The sequence below is a fragment of the Bufo bufo genome, chromosome 1 (assembly GCF_905171765.1).
Source record: "Bufo bufo chromosome 1, aBufBuf1.1, whole genome shotgun sequence".
Classification (NCBI taxonomy): Eukaryota; Metazoa; Chordata; class Amphibia; order Anura; family Bufonidae; genus Bufo; species Bufo bufo.
The window spans coordinates 607,191,435-607,211,569 of record NC_053389.1 but is presented as its reverse complement, the minus strand read 5'-3'; positions in this window follow the sequence as shown (position 1 = coordinate 607,211,569).

The window sequence follows — 20,135 nt, the reverse complement described above, 5'->3', positions numbered from 1 at the left end:
ATGAAAAGGCACAACAAATCCCCCCCTTTTCAGCATATTCAATTTCGTTATTAGAAGGTTGAATAGGCTGAAATGCAATAAAGGGCTAAATGCTCCAAATCATTATGGATTGGGGAACACAAGTTTTACCTTGGAATAAATTTATCACAATTTTGTGTGTACTTTTATGACACAAGTCTAACGTACAATCTCTATGATTAGTTTAACTACAAGTGTGTTACGTTCCTTGTGTAAGTGATAAACGCATAGAACTCATATTATGCAATTGTTTCGTTCTTTTCTTTTATGACCACTGTAGAGAGAAAGACGTTTCTGTCATTTTCTGGACTTTCTGGAAACGTGTCTCTAGTTAAGATCTTTCTTTGGTCCTCGAAGTAATAGCTTCCTGGCTTGTCAGCAACTTGGCAACTCGATTTAGCGAGCGGTGCTTGGCATCATATCTTCATGTCTGCGATCTTGAATACTTTGTCATGTTGCACTGGTGTGATGTACTTTTGCAGCGGCTGTCAAATCTCCTGGGGCTCTGCCCACTTGTCCCTCCTGGATACATCTTGGATACATCTGGGTTGGCTCCGACTGGACGTCTCTTGCGCCACGGATAGCCTTGACCTCAGGTTCTCTTGGTTCTGGATATAAAGACTTTTAGGATTCCGCCATCTGTCCTTCCATCAACACGTGATCCCATCTTGGGTCATCATCTAAGCTTAAGAAAACAACAGACAGTATGAGCAACAACGCAGCAAAAACTTTATCAAACATATACCTGCCTATTTTAGGCCTTTGACTTTTGCCATACTTTAGCCAGCAGCAAGTTGAGGACTTTTATGTTTTTTCCCAAAGAAAAACAAACTACAGGGTACCATGAATAGATATAACTATTCTTCCTCTGCTAAGCTAATGTAGCCTTAGGTGTTATGCCTATTTAGGATAATAACCCAATCAATACTTTGAGACTACCTCGAAACAGAGTAATATATATGCGTCCATATATCTACATGGAATACAGTGACGACAAGTTAGTCACAATTGATAGACAAACAATATGGTTAGTATAACTGTTTAGTATCTTTTCAGTCATACGATACCACCACCAATCATATGAAATTTATGATGTGTCTCCATCTTCAAATTTTAGATTTTTCAATCTTAGTTCATCTCTTGGCGTTTTTAGCACTGAAATAAAACTCTACACAAACATTATGTTAATGATCCTGTGAAAAAAATTGATTAGTAATCAATATCCTTAATCATTTATTGACTTGCTATAATTATTAATTCAATGAAGCAGTTTGCTTCGTTTACTGGACATTTCTATGTCAGCAAAGTATTAAATAACTTTTCTTTTACTCTTTATTCACTTTATGAGATAAAGAATTTACATTCAATGAAGTTGGGGGAATCTTACTCTTCCTTTCCATTAGGCTGACTTAAAAAATCAGCTCTCAGCGCAGCTCTGCGACCTCTGACCTTTTCACTGACATGTATCTAGGCTTAGGAATGTGCTCCTCACCCCTCCCTTAGGAGAATTTTTAAAGGCAATTAGGGTTAGTTAACAGAGCAATTTAAATACAGTTTTGCGCTTTTTACTACTAAACAGATTAGCAGGTTCTAGGTACTCTGCTTAAAAAATAATAATTCACAAACAGATTTTAAAAAAAATCTGAAACGATTAATCAGAGATGATATAAAAACAATTCCCCCCTTAGGGGATTATCATATCTGCGGCAATTGCAAATTGTACATTAGGATCCTATAAGAAAGCATGGTTACATTAGCATACATAGCAATTAACCTATTTAAAACTGTTCTCTTATAGATTCTATTTATCAATAACATTGGGTCAGACTTTATGTATAAAGTTCCTCTATTATCCTGTAACGCCCTGAGCTACTAAACTCAACCTCCCTGTATATGGGGGTAAATCTCCAACTATGGGAGTTAACTGGCCAGGAATTAATAGGAAGGTTCCTGAGTCAAACAAAGGACTAGAACCGGACCCTGTACCGCCTAGGCTAATGAGACCTACATCTGTTCCCTATCTTGGGACAATTTACTATTAATTTCTGGCGATACAAAAACATCAATTGTGTTTAGCATAGACAAACAACTCCTGAGTTGATTTACATGTCATGCACTGGTTGCATTCGTGTAATAACACTTTACTGCAACAACTCATCTGCGGTTCTGGTATGGGCTTAACCCCTTCAGTACCAGGACATTCATATTGACTATGTATATACCACGCCCTTCTAAGGGTTGTAAACGTGATCTGGCTGTAACATTCTAATGCCAGCAACAATATACATGACAATTTATCATTAATATGTCATCTCATCAATCATAATCTCGGTGGGACCTCCATTTATGTCGGTGGGTAATAATTCAATTAAGAATTATTAATTATGGTCATAAAAATTATTAATCATAAAAAAAATTAAATTTATAAAATTTGTCATAAATTCTTAAAATCATGACCTGGTGAATTGTAGACAACCTAATTGATACAATTCACATCTGAGTCCGACTATTTCCTCAGATAAATAAGTTCTTTTTGACGTGAGATGACGTTAATGATAAAATGTAGTTCTGCATTATACAATAATACACAGGCATTATAAAAATATGCAGATTTATTGGTTACAAGATTATAAACATATATAAGTAAATAAACACAATGATACATGCAAATGAATATATATATAGCGTTAATATAAAGCATTACAAGCTTAACAATACATGTGAGTGGAAATAACTTGTCACATTATAACCAAGCTATTATTAGGTTAGGATATCAAAGTAGGAACATAAGTTATATACATTACTTCTGTTCAGAGAAAACCTCATGATATCAGGATGGGCATGTCTAATCCTAGACATCAATATAGAATGCTAAATACATTCCGCCCCCCCTAACCAACTACACATCACATGACTTCAAGATGGGCAAATCCATTCAAGGATATAACTTAGAAGAGATAACTGTATCCTTCCGCCCCATCCTGGACTATTTTCAAATATATAACTTTGGTAAGACTATTAAGACAAATAACAGGGATCTAGGATTTTGCTAGACCATATCTTAAATGGGAAGGACTTGAAATAAGTCCTTCTTGTGGGAATCCATCACTTAGCTTGGCGAAGAATGTTCTATCAATAAATATATATATATATATATATATATATATATAAGCAATTATTTAATGCTTTGCTAGATTATGAGTCTAGATTCTTCTGCAGGTAGAATGAAGCCTCACAATATCCTAAGACTACATCTCAATATGGAGATGATCAATTAATTTAATTATTTATTTATTCGCCAATCTAGATGGTATAATTTCACCCACACTATCAAATTAGTCTTAATAAAATGAAATATCATTTTCTGTGTCTCTTACCAAGTCCTAGTAGGAATCTCACTTCTGCTCCTAGGAAAGCTGGGTGGTCCATCATAGCACATCTCACCATGGCTTCCATCTTGATAGACCTCCACTTCTCCTCTCCTTCCTCCTTTCTTTTCTCCTTTTCTCTCTCTTTTTTCTCTTTTCTTTCTGCCTCCTGTGTATGGCTTATGATCCCAAACTTATCAGTTAGACACACTGTGGCGAAACCGACCTCGCCACTGGGTTTTGGAGAGGACTGGCTGCTGGCCTCTTGCCCCAGGATTATGGGCCATATACTAACTTTTAAACCCCTGAACCTATTCAAGTGAATTTTGGATAGGTTTGTCCCCACGTTATACTGTTTGAAGTAATGTAAGTTATATGTGTGGCCAATGTAAACTCACAAAGTTGTAACAATCTATAATAATTGTAACTTGTCAGCTTGGGAGGAAAATGCTGGGTGTGTTTCTATTGTGCCATTGTCCCATTGTGTGTTTAAATGTTGATGTCTGTCCTGTTGTATCTACATGTGTATTGGCGATCTCCCTTTGTTCTGAGAGATAATTGGATTGCTCCTCAGGTTGTCTCCAGACAGAGGGGAGGAGACCATGATGCATTGTGGGTATATGTTGTCCTATGTCCCAGTCTTCATTCTGGTCCTCTGGGGGCGTGAACGATTGGTTGCTGTAGTTACATTGTATGTGTTGTTAATTACTGATTAGTTGTATTTCAAACCCCTGTGGGCAGTACTATGTTTTTGGTTTGTGAATAAAAGAGGCTGTACGTGAAGTACAGTCAGTTCCTGTTTCACCTTCAACATAGAGCCTCGTCTCATGTGTGTGGGGATTGCTATACGTGTATACTCCCCTGGCTATAACTACTAGCTCTTGTAAGAGCTGTTCCTGGTTCCTGTCTCTGGATTTGGGAGAGGTTCACCCACTGGAGCCTTGTCATAGGTCCAGGGTGGGTAGGAGACGGCGAGACCTCCACCAAGCTTCGGCGGTTCGTGGGGTCTGCAGTGCGTACGGTGTCAAGTGGAGTGCTTGGAGTCCTCGGAAAGCACTAGGAGCATTCATTCAACGGAGGTACCCGGTCGGTGTACCAGGTGATCCGTTACATTGGTGGCAAGCAGTGGGATGGCGTCCTAGTGTGAGGAGAAGCAGCTCGGAGACACCGTTCGTGGATTTACTAAATTGAGGGTAACGCTAGTATCCGTACAGCGCCCCTGGCTACAGCAGGATGGAATCGGCTAGTCTTCAAACAGCGTTCCACTACGAGGATGAGGATGACCCGGACTGGAGGGATGCAGTCCGGAAAGGCGTCTGGTATGATGCCCTGGAAAATGCCCAGCGGCGGCGGGGCGAGTGTCTCCCCAGTGAGGAACAGCAGTTGCGGATGCGAGTGGCCCTGCGAATGCCCCTTCTGGGAGAGAAGCCCCTGAATGAGTGGGTGACAGAACTGGAGAGCCTGGTATGGAAGGAGCTTTGGCTAGATGACGCCTACCAGGCACTCTGGTGGTATGTGATTCGGCACTCCCCCTGGATGGCTGAGCACGACAGACCCGAGGGTGAGAATTCTGATGGCCCTGGCCTGTTGTTTGAGGCCTTCGCAGAACCGGAGTTCGGAGATGCTGGAGCGTCCCGGTTCTGGGATATCTATGACTACAGGGAGGCTATGCATGATTGGGCTACAGCGAGAGAGGTGAGACAAGACCTGGCATCTCTAGTGACAAAGGAGTGGGAGCTGGAGCAGGACTACCAATACTTCTTCAGCTCAATTCGGTCCCAATATACACTGCCAGAGAGCTGGGTGGCAGTCCCAGACCTACAACCCTACAGCTGGGAAGACCCGACTGAAGTATCCCCTGCTTCAGTACCAGCTACAGAGGTAGATGTCCTCATAAACTGGTCCTGTGAGGAACCACAACAGGCAGGGGGAGACGGGACCGAGGTCTCTCCACCGGGATGCTGGGCAGCTGGCCCAGACCCTCAACAGCAGCCGGAGTTGCCAGGTGTGGACGCAGGTGGTCCTTACTCGCAAATGTTGAGGGACCTCACGGACTGGGCCTGGGAGGACCCACAGATGGCAGGTGGAGATGGGACCGAGGTCTCTCTACCAGTCCTACAGAGATGCTGGACGGTCGGTCCAGATCTCCAGCCATCTCCGCAGGCATACCAGGAGGAGGAGGGGGACAGCACCCCTAACTCCGATGGTGCAGATGGGACCGCGGTCTCTGCACCAGGCCTACCGGGATGCTGGACGGCCGGTTCAGATCCCCCACCAACCCTGCAGGAATGCCAGGAGGAGGAGGTAAGCGATTCCTCCTCTCCACAGCTGATCTGCAACAAGGTCCTGGGGATAGGATTCCCTGACCACATCCCAGTGGAAGAGCTGGCATCTGGGCAGAGCGCAGTCGGCCTCTGCCCTCCTCTATCCTCTTCTCCAGAGCCGGACTTCCCACAGGCTACCCCAGCGGAAGAGCTGGCATCTGGGCAGAGCGCAGTCGGCCTCTGCCCACCAAGTACCTACAGCTCCAAGCTGGAGAACCACAAGGAAGCGAGGAGTAGCAGATGCCCACTCAACAGCTGGGGACATACAGAACAGAGCCAGGCCCCAAGATTCAACAGGTCCAGTATTGGGTTGTGGTTGGACTGCCAGACTAACTCCGGTACTGACCGTGAGGTCAGGTATCTGGTTAGTCTTCCCTGGGAGGGGGAGATGTGTGGCGAAACCGACCTCGCCACTGGGTTTTGGAGAGGACTGGCTGCTGGCCTCTTGCCCCAGGATTATGGGCCATATACTAACTTTTAAACCCCTGAACCTATTCAAGTGAATTTTGGATAGGTTTGTCCCCACGTTATACTGTTTGAAGTAATGTAAGTTATATGTGTGGCCAATGTAAACTCACAAAGTTGTAACAATCTATAATAATTGTAACTTGTCAGCTTGGGAGGAAAATGCTGGGTGTGTTTCTATTGTGCCATTGTCCCATTGTGTGTTTAAATGTTGATGTCTGTCCTGTTGTATCTACATGTGTATTGGCGATCTCCCTTTGTTCTGAGAGATAATTGGATTGCTCCTCAGGTTGTCTCCAGACAGAGGGGAGGAGACCATGATGCATTGTGGGTATATGTTGTCCTATGTCCCAGTCTTCATTCTGGTCCTCTGGGGGCGTGAACGATTGGTTGCTGTAGTTACATTGTATGTGTTGTTAATTACTGATTAGTTGTATTTCAAACCCCTGTGGGCAGTACTATGTTTTTGGTTTGTGAATAAAAGAGGCTGTACGTGAAGTACAGTCAGTTCCTGTTTCACCTTCAACATAGAGCCTCGTCTCATGTGTGTGGGGATTGCTATACGTGTATACTCCCCTGGCTATAACTACTAGCTCTTGTAAGAGCTGTTCCTGGTTCCTGTCTCTGGATTTGGGAGAGGTTCACCCACTGGAGCCTTGTCATAGGTCCAGGGTGGGTAGGAGACGGCGAGACCTCCACCAAGCTTCGGCGGTTCGTGGGGTCTGCAGTGCGTACGGTGTCAAGTGGAGTGCTTGGAGTCCTCGGAAAGCACTAGGAGCATTCATTCAACGGAGGTACCCGGTCGGTGTACCAGGTGATCCGTTACACACACCTTCCTAGTTTGGATCTTTCCAATCATTGTCGGATGGGCGTGACCATTGATAAAAATTGTGACATCATAACCTTACTCAGAATGCACTTTTGCTACTGTTGTAATGTCACCTACTGATACCTAGGTGGCACTGCTGTATAAGCTATCTGCATCATAGTATAAAGGGTTAACTTATGTAAGTCTGAATATACATTTTGACCTTAGAAGCTTTAATTCAAAGCTATAGGGATTAATTCTGACACTTGTAGCAATTAGAGACAGACCTCTAGGCGTCTCTCTGAAGGTTTCTCACACTTAATTTATGGATCGTAAATGGCTTGTTTTCTCACAGAGATATCAGTACCTCCTCTGTCATACCAAAGATGTGATTAATTGTTACAAAACACACATCTTCACAGACACTCTTTTTGAGACAGATATTCCCCTAATGAGAAATATATACAATATACTGGATACATGTTGTCTTCGTAACATATAACAATATAATATAAACAAATATATATATATGTCCTACTGATTGTCTTATGTCTGAGGACTAACTAAGGCTCAATAAATGAATACATACATATTATATATTTTGCTTCATTAATAAATGCCTAATTGTATAGGTAATTATCACCAGCTGCACAGAGCTTATCTTTACCTCCCGTCATAAATTTAAAAGTAAACAATGAGGCTTCTTCCCAGACTGGTACATTCATGAGTAGAATAACACTGAAGTATAAACCTTTTGTGTGACCTTAATTTGGCCTACTCAAGACATACAAAATTGCAACTATAGTCGAGCATGGCTCTTAAAGGCAATTAACATCCATTTTGACAATAATGAATTGGATATCAATGCATTTACCTATGAAAAGGCACAACACCTCCAATAAGCACTTGTAAAAAAAAAAATAATGCACACATTTCAAAAAGAGGGAAAACATAAGCCCTGATTTATCAACCTATCCCATGCACCAAATTTAACAGCACTTGTTAAATTTAGCACAGGCAAACTATCACATTCTGACAGTGGGGTGGAGACTATTTTTTGGGTCTTTTCCTATACTAAACAAGGCCAAAAACCAACGTGCTCCATAAGACACCCACAAAATATATACTGAGTCATTTATTAATGGCGCTACGCCAGTTTCTGATGTTGGGGAAACAAAGGCCAAAATAAAACACTGGTCTTTGTAAATGACCCCCATAGATTTCTGAAACTGACTTTGCAGGAGCAAAAAAATAAATAAATAAATAGTCGCAGACTATTGATAAATGTCTTACAATGAAAGCAACAGAAAAGTCAGAATTTACTCCAAATAAAGACAAAACTAGTTTGATAAATCAGGGCCGTAGTGTTGCAGAACCTACGGCTAATTTCACACAGGCTGTTTAGTCTGGCAAACCCATTAACTCTGGTGGCCGCATTACCCAAACCCTGCTTCTCTGACAGGAACTCACAGAGGGGCAATGCATTATTCCCCAAGTGACATAATAAAGTTGCCAATACTATGTTTGTGACTTTCTAAACACTACTTGCGGTAACTTTTATCACAAGTGGCGTTTCTACAATGCCCTTGCTACTTTCCGAAAATGGGGTGTTGTGAGACAGGGGCAGGGCCAGTTTTCTGACAGAAATGAAGACCGAAATCTACGGCAGCTTGAAGCTGCCGCAGATTTCATTCTGGTATACACCTAATTAATGGCATATTCTCTGGCAGCGCAGGGGACATCATAGATGAGCGTAAAGTGCTCCCCCGCAGCATCATGATCATTTATGATGAAGTGAGTTTCTGACTAATCACTGGTCTACTGTACTGTACTCACGGCTTTATGTGAGTACAGTACAGTAGACCTGTGGTCAGGCATGAATTCACAGCATCATTATGTCATTAAAGGGGTTGTCTCATCATGGACAATTGGGGCATATCGCTAGGATATGCCCCCATTGTCTTATAGGTGCGGGTCCCACCGCTGGGACCCGCACCTATATCGAGAGCAGAGACCGGCAAGCTGGTGGCTGGAGGACTCCGGTCTGGCCAGCACCACGCCGGCTCCCCATAGAAGTGAATGGTAGTGTACCACGCATGCGCAGCCCCCCGCTCTCATTCATTTCTATGAGGCCAACGGAAATAGCAATCTAAGTCTGACCACAGATTTTCTATTGGATTGAGATCTGGGATTTGACTAGGCCATTCCAACATTTACATGTTTCCCCTTAAACCACTCAAGTGTTGCTTTAGCAGTGTGTTTGGGGTCATTGTCCTGCTGGAAGGTGAACCTCCGTCCTAGGCTCAAATCACGCACAGAGTGGTACAGGTTTTTCTCAAGAATATCCCTGTATTTAGCACCATGCAGCTTTCCCTCAACTGTGACCAGTTTCCCAGTCCCAGCTGCTGAAAAACATCCCCACAGCATGATGCTGCCACCACCATGTTTCACTGTGGGGATGATGTTCTTTGGGTGATGTGTTGGGTCTCTTATGTTCAAAGCAACCAGTCATAGAGTGATCTGAAAAAAGTATGGGTTCAATGCCTGCCCCCGGGTGCAAATCTAACATGCAGTGGGAGATGAAAATATAATCAAGACGGTGATATGAGTTATGGAATAGGGAAAAGAACGTGAAGTCCTTATCCGTAAGGTGGAGGATACGCCACACATCAACCAGCCGTAAGGAATGTAGGTGTCTCAAGAATCCCCGAGCCACCCCAGAAGAAATAGAGGACCTACCTGTGGAAGTATCCAATCTGGCATCCAAAGGGGGGGTTAATATCTCCGCCCCCAAAATGATTGGGAGACCGTCTGCAAAGTCTTCCAGAGCTGCAAAGGCCTCAGAAGCAAAAGTCAACTGACCTGTATTAGGGAAGTACATATTAGAAATCACAAGAATTCTTGAGGATATGGACACTTTCAGGAATAAATATCTACCTCGACAATCATATACAGTATTCAGAATGGTGCAGGGAACCGTTTTATGTATTACAATAGACACCCCTCTGGATTTAGATTCATCATAAGTGCTATGAGCCCAGAAGTATCTGTTCTTACATGCAGGAATATGTCCTGTCTTAAAATGCGTCTCCTGCAGGAGGGCAATGCCCACCTGCTTGTGGAGGCTATACAAAATGTGGTTCCTTTTGGCTGGATCATTCAGGCCATTGGTATTATACGAGCATGTCTTTATAGAAGTCATAGTCATTAGTGAGCAATCAGGCAAAGGTCATGAATACCAAAGAATATGGGGGGCGGATAGCACATGAGGAAGGACACGACAATCCAGGGAAGACAAAATAAAAATACCATGGTGTACCAGCATGACTATGGTATAAGTGTACAATAGCTAGTAGCAGGTGAAAAAAGAAAAAACACCCCGCCTGCTACCTAATATAACGATGGAAGAAAAGGAAGCCCTGTGTAGGCGAAGGACCCCCCCTTCTATCCCTGTGCTTGGAATAATAAGCATAATAAAACGTACTAACTTTGCTATCGAAATCTTGGCATATTAAGTACATGACCCACCTATTACCTCAGTAGGGTCACTGCAACTAACGGAGGCTCACCAGGGTGGTAGATACCTCTCAGAATAACAGGAGAAGCTAAACATGTTGAACTGCACATAACAGCTCTCTAATATTAGGAACCTGGCTCAAACCGCCAATAACTGCGAACAGGAGTTAAGCACGTGAACTCAAGCTTTGTGCATACAGGGACAAAAGTCAGTGTCTTCCTCTGCTTGGAAGCCCTGGGCGACACCTGGGACCATCGCTCCCTTGAAGGAAGAGGGGCTGGAAGTGGCACTGTCGGCCACTCAGTGTCACGACACTTATGCCACGCTTGCTGTTGCCTGCGGCAATGTGTTGCTGTTTCAGCATGCGGGGGCAGTGTCACGGCCTTTGTGGTGTGTGCCGTGACATGGTTGCCTTGCATGTTGTTGCCTGCGGCAACGTGTAGCTTTTTATGCTGGTGTGTGCACTTCCCCTTTCAGTTGTTTTCTCCTCTGTCCGGTACTGGAGGGGTTAACCACCTTGTTGGGCGTGGTCACTAGGTGCTTCATCTTACCTGTGGCTAGAGGCCAGGAGTCAGTGGTACTCCAGCCATGGTGTGTGTTGGAGTTATGCTCCTGGTCTTCATGTTCCCTCTCCCAGAGTGAGGGCCTCCTAGTCGGACATCGAGGTCTTCAGCGATGTCTTCCCTCCCTTACATGTGTTGTATGTTTGGTGTTGGGTTTATGATTTGATGTGTTGTAATGTCTAGCTTGGTGTTCCTTGTCTGGTATGTTTGGTGATATCTTCCAGCATGGTTGCTAGACTTCCTAGCCTGTATGCAGTGCCACCTGGGGCTGCCATGCAACTTGCGGCATGGGGGTCCTAGCGGAGTCTGGTGTGCTGGATACCTGTGTGAGTTGCTGGTATGGTGTCCTGTTTGGTGTTAGGGCTCCGTTACGTATTCACGGGTTCCAGTTGTGGTGGCAGCAGCAGGTAAGTGTGTTGTATTGTTTTCTTACCTGCCGATTCTCTTGTTGCATATGGTCTTTTCCTTTCCCCTGCTTCTAGGCCTTTTGAGACTCCTGTTCTTTCGTGTCCTGGAAGAACAGGGCGCCTCTCCTCAGCTCCTTTGTGAGGGATTCTCAGGCGACTCAGGGCCTTAGGTATCCAGGGTATGAGCCGTCCTACCATCCATGTCCGCTCATATGGTGAGGAGTTAGGGCTAGGTATAGGGATGCATTAGGAGGTGACCTGCTCCCTTATCCTTGTGTTCAGGCCTAGTTGCTTTCCTTATCCCCCAGTCATCGTACGGTGGGGGGTTTTCCATACTCCCCACCGTGCCACTCAGGCAATGAAATCGCTGGCAGCGAGAAAGTCTCCAGAAACTTAGGTAAGTCCTCCGTGTCCCTGAACGTCGCCGAGCCCAGTAGTGAGAGCCGAGGCCTCACCGCTCTGCGTAGTTGGAGGGTCCATCTTGAGAGGTCTGGGAGAATTTGTATGGGGAACCCCCCACCTCCAGCTTGTCTACCCGCCTGGCAGCTTTCAGAATGTCCTCTTTGATCTTGAAAAAATATACCTGGCAAACGATATCTCACGGCCTAGCCGCGTCATTAGATCTGGGGCCTAGTGTTCTGTGAACGCGGTCCAGCTCGATGGGCAGGAGGGTTGAATCCCCTAATAGGGAGCCAAATAAGGTTTGTATCGTGGCCTCCAGGTCAGTGGTAGAAACAGACTCCGCAACCCCTCATATGTGCAGGTTGTTCCTGCGGTGACGATTCTCCATATCATCTAGGTAGAACAGCAGACGGGAGATTTGTTGCGTATGGGCCGCCAAAACCGCATGATGGTCCTCTAAATGACCCTGAATAGCCTCTTGAACCTTCTCAGAGGCCTCCACTCGGTTACCCAGATGTTTAATCTCCCCCTCGAGTGCCTCCATTTCTGAGCGGTAAGTCTGCTCCAACCTAAAAACAGGCCTTTCCAGGTCATCTTTTGTGGGGAAAGCCAGCAACGGGAAGCGGAGGTCCCATTCCCCTGTGGAGGTACCTGTAGATGGACTCCCCGACTCCCTATCTGAGGGAGGGGAGCGTGCGCCGCGATCCAGGGCAGGGAGAGGCGCTTCAATGGCCATCTTGGTTGTAGCCGGCGGGCCCGCTGTGGACAGCTGGGAGCCGAAAAACTTCTCAATGCCAGTGTTTTCCGGCTGCTGTTCACTCTCGGGGGGACCTCTTGTCGTTTTGCGCCCCATCTGAAGGGAAAGTGGGTGAGCAGAAGCGCTGGGATAGCGATTATCACAGGGATAGTGGGAGAGCTAGTCTTCGGAGGGTCCTACACCGACATGAGCAAGCCACGCCCCCCCATTTAACCAATTATGTGACTTCTGAAGGTAATTGGTTGCACCACAGCTTTTTATCGGCTTCCTAACAAAGGGGGTGAATACATACGCACATGCCAATTTTCTGTTTTCTATTTCTAAACAATAGTTATATTTATATATTTTTCTCATTTCACTTCACCAACTTAGGCTACTTTCACACCTGCGTTCGGGTGTCCGCTCGTGAGCTCCGTTTGAAGGCTCTCACAAGCGGCCCCGAACGGATCCGTCCAGTCCTAATGCATTCTGAGTGGAGGCGGATCCGCTCAGAATGCATCAGTCTGGCACCGTTTGTCCTCCGCTGCTTGCAGCGTTCGGGTGTCCGCCTGGCCGTGCGGAGGCAAACGGATCCGTCCAGACTTACAATGTAAGTCAATGGGGACAGATCCGTTTGAAGTTGACACAATATGGCTCAATTTTCAAACGGATCCGTCCCCCATTGACTTTCAATGTAAAGTCAAAACGGATCCGTTTGCATTATCATGAACAAAAAAAAAATTATTTTTTTAAAATTTTTTTTGTTCATGGTAATGCAAACGGATCCGTTCTGAACGGATCTAAGCGTTTGCATTATAGGAGCGGATCCGTCTGTGCAGATACCAGACGGACCCGCTCTGAACGCAAGTGTGAAAGTAGCCTTAGACTATTGTGTTCTGATCCATCACATAAAATACAGATTAACATAATATTAAACTTAAGGCTGTAATGTAACAAAATACGAAGAAAGTCAAGGGGGGTGAATACTTTTGCAAGGCACTGTATGTTTCTTCACACATCAGTATGATATGGGGATGTTTTTCATACTAAGGTGTTGGGCCTATATATCGCATACCAGGGATTATGGATCAGTTTGAATACATCAGAATACTTGAAGAGGTCATGCTGCCTTATGCTGAAGAGGAAATGCCCTTGAAATGGGTGTTCCAACAAGACAACGACCCCAAACACACCAGTAAACGTGCAATATCTTGGTTCGAGACCAACAAGATTAACGTTATGGAGTGGCCAGCCCAATCCCCAGATCTTAATCCAATAATAAAAAAACTTGTGGGGTGACATAAAAAATGCAGTTTGAGGCAAAACCAAGAAATAGAGAAGAACTGTGGAATGTAGTCCAATCATCGTGGGCTGGAATACCTGTTCACAGGTGCCAGAAGTTGGTTGACTCCATGCAACACAGATGTACAGCAGTTCTCAGAAACAGTGGTTATACAACTAAATATTAGTTAAGTGATTCAAAGGAAAGCAAAATCTTCAAACATTTTTCAGTTTATATACTGAATGTTTGAGTTTGTAAAGAAGAATACAAACACTGCTATTTTTTTGAACAGTAATATTCACTTTTCTTCAATTGTTTTAGAGGAACAACACAAATTTGATCTATTTTTCATGTTTTGATTTGGGTGAATACAGTTTGTAGTGGCTCTCCCTGCTTTTCAAACTTGGTGAGGGTACACTGTATTATGTGACTCACCCCGTCACAAAAATAATTGTTAATAGAGAAAAGTAATAAAAGAGGCACTCACCATCTGGGACCAATTAACCACTTCAGCCCCCAGTGCTTAAACACCCTGAAAGACCAGGCCACTTTTTACACTTCTGACCTACACTACTTTCACCGTTTATTGCTCGGTCATGCAACTTACCACCCAAATGAATTTTACCTCCTTTTCTTCTCACTAATAGAGCTTTCATTTGGTGGTATTTCATTGCTGCTGACATTTTTACTTTTTTTGTTATTAATCGAAATTTAACGATTTTTTTTGCAAAAAAATGACATTTTTCACTTTCAGTTGTAAAATTTTGCAAAAAAAACGAGATCCATATAGAAATTTTGCTCTAAATTTATAGTTCTACATGTCTTTGATAAAAAAAAAATGTTTGGGTAAAAAAAAAATGGTTTGGGTAAAAGTTATAGCGTTTACAAACTATGGTACAAAAATGTGAATTTCCGCTTTTTGAAGCAGCTCTGACTTTCTGAGCACCTGTCATGTTTCCTGAGGTTCTACAATGGCCAGACAGTACAAACACCCCACAAATGACCCCATTTCGGAAAGTACACACCCTAAGGTATTCGCTGATGGGCATAGTGAGTTCATCGAACTTTTTATTTTTTGTCACAAGTTAGCGGAAAATGATGATTTTTTTTTTTTCTTTTTTTTTCTTACAAAGTCTCATATTCCACTAACTTGTGACAAAAAATAAAAACTTCTATGAACTCACTATGCCCATCACGAAATACCTTGGGGTCTCTTCTTTCCAAAATGGGGTCACTTGTGGGGTAGTTATACTGCCCTGGCATTCTAGGGGCCCAAATGTGTGGTAAGGAGTTTGAAATCAAATTCTGAAAAAAATGACCTGTCAAATCCAAAAGGTGCTCTTTGGAATATGGGCCCCTTTGCCCACCTAGGCTGCAAAAAAGTGTCACACATCTGGTATCTCCGTACTCAGGAGAAGGTGGGGAATGTGTTTTGGGGTGTCATTTTATATATACCCATGCTGGGTGAGAGAAATATCTTGGCAAAAGACAACTTTTCCCATTTTTTTATACAAAGTTGGCATTTGACCAAGATATTTATCTCACCCAGCATGGGTATATATAAAATGACACCCCAAAACACATTCCCCACCTTCTCCTTAGTACGGAGATACCAGATGTGTGACACTTTTTTGCAGCCTAGGTGGGCAAAGGGGCCCATATTCCAAAGAGCACCTTTCGGATTTGACAGGTCATTTTTTTCAGAATTTGATTTCAAACTCCTTACCACACATTTGGGCCCCTAGAATGCCAGGGCAGTATAACTACCCCACAAGTGACCCCATTTTGGAAAGAAGACACCCCAAGGTATTCCGTGAGGGGCATGGCGAGTTCCTAGAATTTTTTATTTTTTGTCACAAGTTAGTGGAAAATGATGATTTTTTTTTTCATACAAAGTCTCATATTCCACTAACTTGTGACAAAAAATAAAAACTTCCATGAACTCACTATGCCCATCAGCGAATACCTTGGGGTGTCTTCTTTCCAAAATGGGGTCACTTGTGGGGTAGTTATACTGCCCTGGCATTCTAGGGGCCCAAATGTGTGGTAAGGAGTTTGAAATCAAATTCAGTAAAAAATGACCTATGAAATCCAAAAGGTGCTCTTTGGAATGTGGGCCCCTTTGCCCACCTAGGCTGCAAAAAAGTGTCACACATCTGGTATCCCCGTACTCAGGAGAAGTTGAGGAATGTGTTTTGGGGTGTCTTTTTACATATACCCATGCTGGGTGAGATAAATATCTTGGTCAAATGCCAACTTTGTATAAAAAAATGGGAAAAGTTGTCTTTTGCCAAGATATTTCTCTCACCCAGCATGGGTATATGTAAAATGACACCCCAAAACACATTCCCCACCTTCTCCTGAGTACGGAGATACCAGATGTGTGACACTTTTTTGCAGCCTAGGTGGGCAAAGGGGCCCATATTCCAAAGAGCACCTTTCGGATTTGACAGGTCATTTTTTTCAGAATTTGATTTCAAACTCCTTACCACACATTTGGGCCCCTAGAATGCCAGAGCAGTATAACTACCCCACAAGTGACCCCATTTTGGAAAGAAGAGACCCCAAGGTATTCGCTGATGGGCATAGTGAGTTCATGGAAATTTTTATTTTTTGTCACAAGTTAGTGGAATATGAGACTTTGCATGAAAAAAAAAAAAAAAAAAAAATCATCATTTTCCACTAACTTGTGACAAAAAATAAAAAATTCTAGGAACTTGCCATGCCCCTCACGGAATACCTTGGGGTGTCTTCTTTCCAAAATGGGGTCACTTGTGGGGTAGTTATACTGCCCTGGCATTTTCCAGGGGCCCTAATGTCTGGTAAGTAGGTAAATGACCTGTGAAATCCGAAAGGTGCTCTTTGGAATGTGGGCCCCTTTGCCCACCTAGGCTGCAAAAAAGTGTCACACATCTGGTATCTCCGTACTCAGGAGAAGGTGGGGAATGTGTTTTGGGGTGTCATTTTACATATACCCATGCTGGGTGAGAGAAATATCTTGGCAAAAGACAACTTTTCCCATTTTTTTTATACAAAGTTGGCATTTGACCAAGATATTTATCTCACCCAGCATGGGTATATGTAAAATGACACCCTAAAACATATTCCCCATCTTCTGCTGAATACGGAGATACCACATGTGTGACACTTTTTTGCAGCCTAGGTGGGCAAAGGTGCCCAAATTCCTTTTAGGAGGGCATTTTTAGACATTTGGATACCAGACTTCTTCTCACGCTTTGGGGCCCCTAAAATGCCAGGGCAGTATAAATACCCCACATGTGACCCCATTTTGGAAAGAAGACACCCCAAGGTATTCAATGAGGGGCATGGCGAGTTCATTGAAAAAAAAAATTTTGGCACAAGTTAGCGGAAATAGATTTTTTTGATTTTGTTCTCACAAAGTCTCCCTTTCCGCTAACTTGGGACAAAAATTTCAATCTTTCATGGACTCAATATGCCCCTCAGCGAATACCTTGGGGTGTCTTCTTTCCAAAATGGTGTTATTTGTGGGGTGTTTGTACTGCCCTGGCATTTGAGGGTCTCTGCAATCATTACATGTATGCCCAGCATTAGGAGTTTCTGCTATTCTCCTTATATTGAGCATACGGGTAATGAGATTTTTTTTTTCCGTTCAGCCTCTGGGCTGAAAGAAAAAAATGAACGGCACAGATTTCTTCATTCGCATCGATCAATGTGGATGAAAAAATCTCTGCCAAAAAAAAAAAAAGGAGGGGAAAGGCGTCTGCCAGGACATAGGAGCTCCGCCCAACATCCATACCCACTTCAGCTCGTATGCCCTGGCAAACCAGATTTCTCCATTCACATCAATCGATGTGGATGAATAAATCATTGCCGGGATTTTTTTTTTTATATATACAAAGTGTTTGCCAAAGTATATGAACACCGCCACCTCCTCAGCTCATATGCCTCGGCAAACGTATCTTTTACTGCAGAGGAGAAATCTCGTCTTGCAGCGCCGCATACACCGACTTGCGTGTAATCTGACAGCAGCGCAATGCTTCTGTCCGAATGCACATCAGTGCTGCAGCTAGTCGATCGGTTGGTCCACCTGAAAGGTAAAAAAAACAAAACAAAAAAGAAAAAACCAGGCCGCAAAGCAATAACTTTATTAACTGTTGAACAGAACATAGAAACTTTTTTTAAACTTTTTTAACTGAACATTTAACTTTTTTACTTACCGGTATTTTTTTTTTTGTTTAGTTTTTTTTACCTTTTATAGAACAAACCTCTCCTTCCCCATGGGACAATGTGCAAAGCGCAAATCGCCCAAAGATGTGGCGAAGTACGTTATGCACTTTATCCCAGGTGAAAGGAGAGGTTTGCAGCAGCTGTGAGTGAATGGGCCCTAATAGCCCTGTGTGCCTGTCCTGGTGAGATGTGATCCCTATGCTAGGTGTACCTGTGTGTGGTACTTCCGGAAACACTCTCCATAGCATAGGGCAGGGTGGTCAGCACAGTCAGGACAGAAATAGCGGGTGTCACGCCTTATTCCACTCCTGCTACAGACACGACATCTTTTTCGGGGTGACGGTTGGGTTGAGGTACCAGGAACGACACTGGGGAAATGTCGCTCGTGTAGACGGCTAACTACACTGGTGGATGGGGCCACGGAACCTCCTGGGTAAAGGAGGTTCTCGATGATCTCTTCCTGGAATTTGAGGAAGGATCCTGTTCTCCCAGCCTTACTGTAGAGAACAAAACTATTGTAGAGCGCCAATTGAATTAAATATACAGACACCTTCTTATACCAGCGTCTGGTTCTGCGGGAAACTAAATACGGAGACAACATCTGGTCATTGAAGTCCACCCCTCCCATGAGCGCATTATAGTCGTGGACACAGAGGGGCTTTTCAATGACACGGGTTGCTCGCTCAATTTGGATTGTCGTGTCTGCGTGAATGGAGGAGAGCATGTAAACGTCACGCTTGTCTCTCCATTTCACCGCGAGCAGTTCTTCGTTACACAAGGCAGCCCTCTGCCCCCTTGCAAGACGGGTGGTTACAAGCCGTTGGGGGAAGCCCACGCGACTAGTTCGCGGGGTGCCACAGGCGCAAATCCGTTCTAGAAACAAATGCCTAAAGAGGGCCACACTTGTGTAGAAATTGTCCACATAAAGATGGTACCCCTTGCCGAATAAGGGTGACACCAAGTCCCAGACTGTCTTCCCACTGCTCCCCAGGTAGTCAGGGCAACCGACCGGCTCCAGGGTCTGATCTTTTCCCTCATAGATCCGAAATTTGTGGGTATAGCCTGTGGCCCTTTCACAGAGCTTATACAATTTGACCCCATACCGGGCACGCTTGCTTGGGATGTATTGTTTGAAGCCAAGGCGCCCGGTAAAATGTATTAGGGACTCGTCTACGCAGATGTTTTGCTCAGGGGTATACAAATCTGCAAATTTCAGGTTGAAATGGTCTATGAGGGGCCGAATTTTGTGGAGCCGGTCAAAAGCAGGGTGGCCTCTGGGACGGGAGGTGGTATTGTCGCTAAAATGCAGAAAACGTAGGATGGTCTCAAATCGTGTCCTGGACATAGCAGCAGAGAACATGGGCATGTGATGAATTGGGTGCGTTGACCAATATGACCGCAATTCATGCTTTTTTGTCAGGCCCATGTTGAGGAGAAGGCCCAAAAAAATTTTAAGTTCGGAAACTTGGACTGGTTTCCACCGGAAAGGCTGGGCATAATAGCTTCCCGCGTTAGCGGTTATAAATTGTGTGGCATACTGGTTGGTCTCTGCCACGACTAAGTCCAAGAGCTCCGCAGTCAAGAACAGCTCAAAAAATCCCAGGGCCGAACCGATTTGAGCCGTCTCAACCCGAACTCCAGACTGGGCGGTGAAAGGGGGAACTACTGGTGCGGCTGAAGTTGGTGACTGCCAATCAGGATTTGCCAGCACCTCAGGGACTCTAGGGGCTCTACGGGCCTGTCTTTGCGGTGGCTGCGACGGGGTAACTATTGCACGTGCCACCGTACCAGCTTCAACTGCCCTTCTGGTGCTCGCTACTTCACCATGTTGTACGGCAGTGCTGGTACTAGGTCCAGGAAGGGCTGCGCTGCTGGTGTATGCCTCACCACGTGATCCGGCAGCGACAGCCCCACTCTGCTGCTCTTGAAGCGGATCCTGCGTAACCTGTGGTCTAGCGACATGGGGCCGGGTACGCCTGGTGCTGCCAGGGACCTCCACCTCCTCGTCCGAACTTTGGGTCAGAGAGCCACTGCTT